Consider the following 8,308-nt stretch of genomic DNA (forward strand, 5'->3'; position numbering starts at 1 on the left):
CGTTCAATATCAAATCAACAACTGGCTGTTATCTGGACAATGCAGACAAGAGTTTAGGCCCCAAACATTCTTTCTTCAATTACCTGGAGCTTTTAGGAATTGGACATTTCACTTATTTAATTTACCTAGGCAATCCAATGTACCTTGTCTTTGAGTTAGGGATGGGGATAAAGTTATGATGTAAAGATTAATAGGTGTCTGGTAACCAAATGGGCGGGGTTAAACTGATAAGTGATGCCTAATGAAGTCATTAGGCTGGAGGCTGAACATGGTCCAAGCCCACTACCAGGCAAAGAGGTGAATGTATTCTAGGGTAGGTGGTCCCAGGAGAAGTGTTACATTGTTTGGTATTTAACAGAGTACATGGCTGAGTGTCCTTCCTGCACACAGTATGCATGTAGCAACAAGGAGAGACAAAATGGTAGCTGGCGAGACACAGGGTGCTGTTCCCATGACTTTATCAGCTGAGGGGCCGGAGGCCTGGTGCCTGGCACCCACTGTGGGGTGAAGGGCTCCAGAGGCGGCCCAGCCAGAGCAGCTGTCTTGCTTATCTGTGCTCTTGCTACAGGCCTGCGCTGGCTATTGTCCTTCGGGAGCAGGAGTGGGGATGGTTGACGAAATGAGTATTATTTCTATGTTCCTTAAAAGCCCAGAAAGTAAGTCAAGGTCTCTGCTGGTTGACACTGGAGCTTCTGCTTGTCTACCTCTCTGATGGAGCAACTTTTCAAGCACTTTCCTTTGTTATAAAGTGAAGATGCTGCTATCTTTACATGTGATTATCAGGCTCTCTGCTCCCTTTTTCTATAGTAAGGGACAGTGGTTATTGTCTTGCAAGTACCATTTTGGTTTTACTAAAGAGAAGAGCTTCTTTCTTTTTAAGCATTTTGGTTAAGATGCTGATATGCACAACTTTAAAACCACCCATGCTGCTGGGAAATCCCCCGAAACCCAGGGCAGTGTGAAAATGGGAAGAAGGTGGTATTTTCTTAAAGCAGGTGGTTGTTTTGGCCACCTTTGTTCTGTGAGGCTGGACAGAATGCCCCTTCCCCCAGCCCTGCTCCCCAGAGGATTCTAAGGGCACAGTTTTGGGTCAGTTCTCATGGGGCAGCAGCTCCTCGGGCCCTTTCCATTCTTACAAGATGGATATTAGTGATGGTGCAGGCTGTAGGAGTGTGTTGGCTTTCATTCTGGGGAGAATGGGGGCAGTCATACATGCTGTGTGTGCGTGTGTGTCTGTGTGCAAGCACTGATGGATACAAACTTGGCCAGGGCCTTTGTTTATCAGCAAATAAGCTGAGCCCATTTGGAAATTCAGAATTTCTGGTAAAGACTCTCTCTGCCTGAACATGTCTTTTGGAACCCCCTGCTGTTGTTGTTGGCAGGGAGGTCATTAAATGTGTGTGTGTAGGACCAGGCAGAGATGCTTCTCCCTGTCTTAAATGAGCAGGGCCGAGTGCAGAACACTGGCGGACGAGCAAGCTCCATACAATCCCGGAGATGCCAGCGTCCTCCTGGGGCTGCGGAATTCCATGCCACTGTGAAGCGGCTTAGAAACGAGCTGACAAAGAAGTCCATTGACTTTAACGTGAATATGCTTGAATCACACAGAAGACAAGAATAAATCACCTTACAAATGTATCGGCTGTAATTTTCTGTCTCCTTCCAGTTGCACCCACCCCCACCCCTGTTGTTCTTTGTGGGCGTTTTGTTATCAGCTGCATCTTTGAGGAGTCGCCTGGCCGGGGCTTTTCCAGGGGTGGCTGGGGTATGAGCTAGGTGCTCTGGTGATATGAATCTTTTAAAAGCCGCCGAAGACATATTTAAGACCCTGGTCTAGGAGGAGCGGCTCTCCCAGCCATAATTTTTGGTGCTGGCTGCAGCAGAGAGCGTATGCTGGGAGGAAAGTATTATTTTTCTAAATGGAAGGTGTCAGATGGTCACGCAACGTGGCTCCATGTTCGAGATCACTGCCTCCCATCTGCAATTTGTGACGTGTGAAAGATTCTACCCAAGTGTGCTCACCGGCTGGAAATCCTCTGCACTTTCTCTCCTTATCAGGAGAGACCAAGAGAACCAATGGTTTACAGATCATGGATCCTATCAAATTAATATCACTGTAGGATAAAATCTGTTTTAAATACAACTCCTAAACTCCAGCAAAGTTAACTAGTACAGACAAGTTCATTCATCTGATTAAGAACTGCTGCTCAGGAAACAAAAAACATAGTCTGTTTATTACCATACCTCACCTCAAAAACAAGCTGGACACAAAAGATGGTACATTTTTCCTTGCTAATTAATGCCAACCGTACCCAGGACTGAAGTGAAGCATTTCTGAGTCAGCCTCTTTTCCCCTCGTCTCATATTCCTCTGCATTTCTTTCTGATGAAACACAGCAGAACTCAGAAAAGACAGACAAGCCTTTGCCTAAATAGGGGTTCCATGTTTTGAACTGAGCTCAAATCTTTGAGTTCTGTTTATTCTTGGCTAGGCATAATTCCCTGCTTCTCAGATAAAAGGGTCGTAAAAAGGCTCATAAGGTGCTTCGGACATCAAACAGCTCATACAAAACAATATCTTGATGAGTTAAGTGCAAATGAATCAGAAACATAATGGGCTAAGATTCCCTAGCTGTGCACAGTGATGCTCGATAGAAAAGTGCTTGGCACGGCAGAGCACGCCTGGGCTTCATCCCCTACGCCTGGGGAGGCGGGTTTCTCCATTTGGCCTAAGGGTGGGTTTCGTTGGCTTTGCTGGGTTCACACGGGACAGGGTGCAGAAAAGAGGAGATCTTGCTCAGGTTTCCAGGTCTCCTCTACATGAAATGTGGAAGGAGAAAGAGCTAGGAAAGGAGCCCTCCGGTGTGCACGGAGGCAGAGGCTGCCCAGAGCTGTTTCATGCTGTGCATTCTGAATCACAACGCTCTTCACCAACAGTGGCAGAGGGGCTGCACACTCAGCAAGAGGGTCACTCTGGCGTTTTGTGAAGCAGCGAGCTGCCACGGCTGAGGCCTCAAGGGGAATGGCACAGGGCAGAAGTCCCGTGCGAGGCTTCTGCCTGAAGAGCCACAGGCACAGCAACAGCACCTTCTTCAGCAGGAGGGGCCCTGAGCAGCGCTTAGGGATGGCACAGCCTGTTGGCCCCCTCGCACCGCTGCCACATCCTGGGGCCAGCCTGCTTCTCTCAGGTGGGCCCTGCTAGGCCATGTGGAAAACAAGGATGTGAAAGGGATATGGCAAACGCATCTGATTTCACTGAAGAGAGAGAGGGGTGGCTCCTGGGAGGCTGTTCCCGGGTTATGTATCAGGACATGACTAAATGAAAAAACAGACCTTTTACTCAGTGACAGACCTTGTCATTCATTTCCAGTATTCCTTTACCATTAGGTGCAAATTGTGTCCATTCTTTGAAACTCAGAGCAAATCCATCCTTTCCCGTAAATGCTCCATAGCCTCCTTATCCAGAGAGCAGCAGGCGGCGGCCCTAGCCCTCTGAGCTCGCTCACCGAGTGTCTTTTGCAGCCGTCTTAGCCACTGGCCATGTTCTTGTGCTGCCATGAGTTGACAGCCAGTGGATCTTAGTGGACATGAATATTTTACAAATTGTTGGCCTCATTTTCTATTTAAATTAGAGGCTTCTGGAGGCAAGTATTATTTACCCTTCCTTTCCTTGCTCGAGTGGTGGAAGGGCGCAGCTTCGTGCCTGGCCTACCTCACTGGATATGCCTGTGGACAGAGGCCAGTCAAGTCCACAGACAGGGCAAGTTGTGGAACCAAGATCTGAATCCTGACTGATGGCAAAGCCCATCTTCAGGTGATTGACGTGGCAGATAGGGACTGAGTAACTGACTTCTGATTTAACCATGAAAAATTTAGAGTGAATTCATTCTTTTGTTTCAGAGTGAAAGAGTTTCTTCAGCATCCCTGTGCTGCAGAAGCCCCGTCTGTGCTTCCTCCAGGGGAGGGGGCGGAGGAAGCAGCTGCACCCTATCTGGCCCTGCCCGCTGTACGGGGTTCACTATCCCATGTGGGATGTGGCAGTGGTATTACTAGTTGCTGTCAAAACAGAGCATTCGGCGCCTGAGCTGAACCTCACTCAAGAGCCCTTGCACCACAAGGTTTCTGACACGTCATTCGGGAACAACCACAAAGATTTGTGGATACGTGTTAAATGTCATTCTAAAATTCAGAGTGACAGCAGTGTCTGGACCTGAATCTCAGGGATGCTGATTCGATTGTCTACAGTGGGACGCAGGCGTCTGCATTTGTTCTGTTTCTTGGGAAGCCCCCTGGCTGCTGCTTGTATGAATGCAGGCTGAGGGCCCCGACAGACCACACTGGAGACGTCACAGTGAACGAAGAGAATTTAGCGCTGATGAAAGAAACCCTTCCCGCAGCCCCTGACTTCTCTGACTCAGTAGAGCCTCTGCTGGGCATGCTTTCCCACTCAGCCCCCCGCAATCCGCCTGTCCTGGTCTGGAGAGCCCATCTGTGGAGTACGAGCCCAGGTCTGCTTCTCCCTTTCACATGATAATGCATTTGGGGGTGTGCTCTTGATGAAAATGTGATATATAGCCAGGCAAATAATCAAGAGGGCAGAGCAGCACACCAGGTGGGAGACTAAGCCATGGCCCGAACTGGTGCTGTTCTCCCCGAGACTTGCAGAGGCAATGGGAGCTGTCGTGTCTCAGACCTGTCACCTCAGGGAGGCCCCACAGGCAGCCCCTCCTATTCCTGGCACCTCTGGAGCCCCCACATACTCTAGCCAACCTGACTAAACTCTCAGAAACCCAGCAGAGAGGCTAATGACTTCTACCTTGGCATGCGGAAGTCTTGTCTGATTCTCCTGGACATGTGCTTTCTTCTCATTTCTCTCCTTGGAGATGCCAGGTGCTCTCTCAACAGGGGTGTGGGCAGTGTTTACTGGGGCTAATAGAGGATCAGAACTTCCTTAAAGATCAGAGAAGGTCTGAGTAGTCACTGAACCCAGACTGTGTGGCAGGGATGAAGGAAGGAAACAGAGACAGAACAGGTGGGAGAAGGAGAGAGGCTCGCCCCACTTTCTCTTTCTCTCTGGAATCTTCAAAGCTTTGCTAGAATTTAAATAATGGTCTCCCTTTGTCCCTAGGCCTTATCGCCTCTCATTTTATGTGCCCTTCTTGACAGATACAATCTATTTCCATTGCTTCAATTATCTTGTTTTTTCCCCTCATGATTTACAGATATATACCTTTCAGTTTACAATTCCTTGTAAACCTGTATATTCACCTGACAGCTGACAGCCCCTCTTGGATTTCTCATAGTCTTCTCGAAATTAGCATGTCGAAAATTGATCTCATTTTTCTCCTTACCTCCCTGAGCCCACATCCCTGCACCTCCCATCTCAGAAGATGGCCCACCTTTCGATCCTTCAGGGCAAAGAGCAGGGCCCTTGGTCCGACTTCCTTCCCCATTATCCCACAGCCATGCCCAGCCTATCGCCAAACCCTACTCCCACCCCTCGAATATCTCAAACCCACCTACCTCTCCCAAGGCTCTTTTGGCTGGATATCTTACACACCTGTGGGAGACTGAATCATGCCCACCCACAGAGATGCCCTCATTGGATTCCGAGAGCCTACCAACTGTGCTGCCTTACATGGCAGAAAGGACTTTGCAGATAGGCTTATGTTTAGGATCTTGAGATAGACAGATCATGCTGGAGCAGCCAGGCAGGCCCCATGTAACCACCGGTCTTAGGAAGAGGGAGACAGGAGTGACGTGAGGTCATGAACCAAGGAATGTGGGATGCTTCTAGAAGCCGGGAAAGGCCAAGAAATGGATTCTCTCCTAGAGCCTCCAGAAGGAGCCGGCCCTGCTGACGCATTCTAGATGTGCGGCCTCCAGGGCCGGCAGGGAGGACATGTGCACTGTTTCCGGCCACCGAGCTTGTGGCTGTGCAGCTCAGCAGCACCAGAATGTCAGTGTGCCAACGCAGGCCTCCTGTTCCCTCCCACCAGCCTGTTCCCCTGGGGCAGCCAGGGGTGGGTGGGTGGGGGCATATCTAAAACACAAACTGGATCCTAGCCATTCAAGACTCCAAAATTCTCCCAGCATGAGTCTTTTTCTTACTTTTAGCTCCTCTCACCTACGTTCTGGGGCACATGCCATATTCCAAACCACAGTAGCCCAGGGTGCTTTCCCTTGACCACAAGCATCTTCCTAAGGAATGACACAGCCAGTCCCTTTCAGGATTAAACCCGCACCCGTACGAGGATGGTGCCTGTGCTGAAGTGTCTGTCTGTAAGTGGAGGCGAGGCGCGCGCTCGGGTACTGGCTTCGGCCGCCTGGTGTCCCCGTTGCTCGAGGCCCAGCCTCTGAGCACCGCTTCCTCCCCTCCTCCTTCAGCCATGAAGCAGAATGGAGCTCCAGGGGGCCTGAGAACTGGTATCCATGCAGGGATTTGATCAGGAGATAAGCAACTGGGGGGACAGTCCCGGCAGAACTGAGAAGCTGGGGGAAGGTACATCGATGCAGAAGCTTAAGGAAAACTGTGTAGATTCCCATAGAAGATGAGAATAAGCTGTTTCCCTGAACATTTTCCCAATAACCTGCGATTGGTGAGACATGGTGGTGACAGACTGTTTAGGCCCCGTCGTCCTCCCCCCTTTAATGAGTTAAGAGGCTGTTAAGGAGACCCTTACCTCACTGCCTGCCCCCTCTCTCTTAAATTTACCCTTGTAAGAATGGCATACAAGGCCTTTCTTCTCTGGTTCCTGCCTGTTATCCTCACACATTCTCTCTGTTTTCAAAAATCTTCAGGTGTGTAGTTCTGCTCTTCCACAGTTTCAGATTGGACATCATGCTTTGGCTTGTCTCCTGTTTATCAGTATGAGCCCACCTCTACGGAGGGATTCACTATACTGTATTTTAACCCTTCCCTTTTCTGTCATCCTCACCAGATTTTAAACACTCCCAAGGGCAGGGACTGTGACTTTCTCATTAAAGCATCAAGCATAGTTCTATTACCTGGGATATAAGATGTCCACTAAGTATTTGCCAAAAGAGTGCATGAAGGAATGGAGATGGGAGGCTGTGGGAGGCCAGGAGGTAGGATGGGCAAAGACGCGGCTCTGACTCACCAAGCAGAATGAGAAGATGTGGCCAGGACCAACCACGTTCCTAGAGGAAGAAAGACCCCCATGCTTTGCACAAAGGTGAGCTCTTGCCTTCAAGGGTTATGTGTTTTACTCTTCTTCATTATAATAATTAGAACCTCACTTGCATGCCTCTGATTCACATGAGCTCCATTTCCCCTTTCAGCCAGCAAGCAGCTCAGGGACAGGAATTTATGCTTTATGCCATCTTTGGAAGTCCATAGCCGTGTCACTATGACTTGTACACTGGGCACAGACACTCAAGCCCAGCAGAGGCCCTGATGCTAACCCCTGAGCTCTGCAGGATCATCAGTTGCTGGCCCCTTCCTCACCCTACTGCTCTGAGACTGCTGCTTGTAGATTTCTGCCCTTGGACACATCCTGCAGGGCGTGCATTCTGTGGCTTTTATTTATAGAATTCCTGGAGATCTTCCCTCATTGTTAGAAACAGCAGTGAACATCTGTGGTGGTGTGATTGCTTTTCCTTTAAATGTGAAATAGTCTTTACACGTATATCTGGAGCCCCGAGCACTGACAGTCTCAAGGAGCATTATCAGCATCCATGCTATAATATCGAGTGACTGGAGTGCCTCGTATTGTTGAGTGCCTAAATATCCCAAACATTCCTGGGTTGATTATGTTTAATTGATACAGATTGAGAGCTCTGACAAGTCATGTGAAGACTAGTAATACCAAGTTTCTGCTTCCTGGATCCTGTTTGCAAGAGAAATGAGAAAGGCTAAAGGATTTGGATTTTATTCCTTATTAGATGCAAAACTGTCAAAAAAGAAAAGAGCATCACGGTTGTAAGATCTGTGCCCTAGGAGCATGGGGTTCTAAACGGTCTCTGCCACAGGTCAGCTGTGCCCCACTGGGAGAGCTATCACTTCATTCCCTTGGATTCTGTTTCCTCCCTGGTAGTGGACAGACTCCCTTCTAGTTCTAACAGTTCATGAGGAAGATGATTGTAGCTCAATATATGTAATGCTTGTCCAATAGTAAAATGGGGAAGAAAACTGCCTTAGATTGCTATGCCCAATTGTGCCCTCAGAATAGATGATCCTAGAGAGTAAAATATCAAGAGCCCTAAAACAATGCTGGCGCTGTAACACCCTTATGACAAAATGTGAACTATAATCCAATCTTGTAAACAGGAAAGGGGCATCTACACAG

This window comes from Manis javanica, chromosome 9, assembly GCF_040802235.1.
Source record: "Manis javanica isolate MJ-LG chromosome 9, MJ_LKY, whole genome shotgun sequence".
NCBI lineage: Eukaryota > Metazoa > Chordata > Mammalia > Pholidota > Manidae > Manis > Manis javanica.